This window comes from Galeopterus variegatus, unplaced genomic scaffold, assembly GCF_000696425.1.
Source record: "Galeopterus variegatus unplaced genomic scaffold, G_variegatus-3.0.2 Scaffold2402, whole genome shotgun sequence".
NCBI classification, from domain to species: Eukaryota; Metazoa; Chordata; class Mammalia; order Dermoptera; family Cynocephalidae; genus Galeopterus; species Galeopterus variegatus.
In genome coordinates this window covers 322944-324412 of record NW_007728513.1, presented here as the reverse complement: position 1 = coordinate 324412, position 1469 = coordinate 322944, and positions in this window count along the sequence as shown.

Sequence of the window (1469 nt, the reverse complement as noted above, 5' to 3'; positions counted from 1 at the left end):
AGGACCTCTGTTAGTTTTTGATATTTTCATTATCTCTTTTAAAAATGACTCACAGAAGTCTTTGGAATTAGTGACTAGATTTTGCTGAGCTTTCTTTGGGTACTACTAACTGTATGTGAGCCAAGAAAGGCTATGCTTCACTTCAACCGTAGGGCATTTTTATTTTGTTTATTCCAGTTGAAGAAATGCTCAGTCCCTGCGATCCCAACACAGTTCATCCTAAGTGTAGGGTGATTTTTATCAATGAAATATCACCCTCATTTGAATAACAGTGATACTGGGAATAAGAAATACTATTGCAGTTGCAGGGCAAAATGCAATTAGAATTGTGTGTGTGTGTGTGTGTGTGTGTGTGTGTGTCTGGCTGGTATGTGGATCCAAACCCATGAGCTTGGTCTTCCCAGCACCACAATCTCCCAGGTGAGCTAAGCAGACAGCCTGCAATTAGAATTCTTAAGACAAGACTCTATGGATTTCTTATCAACTCTTCTTTATCAAGGCAAAATACCTTTGTAAAATGTATATTTATTGTGGCTTTCTTCTTATAAAATTAATATACTCCTGTCATAAAAATTTTAACCTTGCAGAAGTATGTAACATAGAAAATATGTCAACTCNCATTGAAGATGGGATTTGTGTTTTTGTTCCTCACTGTTTTTGTTTTGTTTTATTCTGGAGTGATTTCCAGGAGGTGAAGGGAAGACAAGGTCTTTTATTCTCCATCTTAAAACTGGAAATTCAAGGGAGAAATATAATTTTTAACGCTACCATATATTGATTGTTTACCATGTGACAGGCACTTCGGTAAACGATTTACATGAATTACCCTGTTAAGTCTTTACAAAGCCCTGAGAACTCAGTACATATATGCCCATTTTATGGGTACACAATCAGGAGCTGAGTGAGGTGAAGTAAATCAGCCAAAGCCAACAAACTAAAAAACAGAGGCACCAAGATTAGAACCCAAGTCTATCTGGAAGTCTACACTGTGGGTATGTTTCTTACATGACACTGATTCATCCTTCATCCTTTGCTAAGGATTAGTTCCATTCCAGGTCCTGTGCTTGGTGACTGGGGATGCACAGATGAATATAGAAGGGCCCTGCTCCCAGAGGGTTAACTGTTTCCTGGGTTCCAGTTAAAAATGGTTCTCCTTTACTTTAGGTTGTTACACGTCCTACCAAAAGTGTCATTTGGAGAAGGCACTCCATAATACGCCATGTTTACCAGGCTCTATTATAGATTTCCTGTTCTGAACTTGGCAGTGCCAAGAGTGGAGGTCTTCTGATCCTGTTCTCTCCTAGGATTTGCCTTTCTTTGGACATTGACAAAACTGACCCTTCCTGCAGGATGTTATCATTGTCTAAAATTGGAGGATTGTAGAAATGGCCAAATTCCACATGGGTTTTCACTTTGTCAACTTAAAAACAGTCTAAGAAATCCCCCAAATACTATGGTTTCAAAAAGCA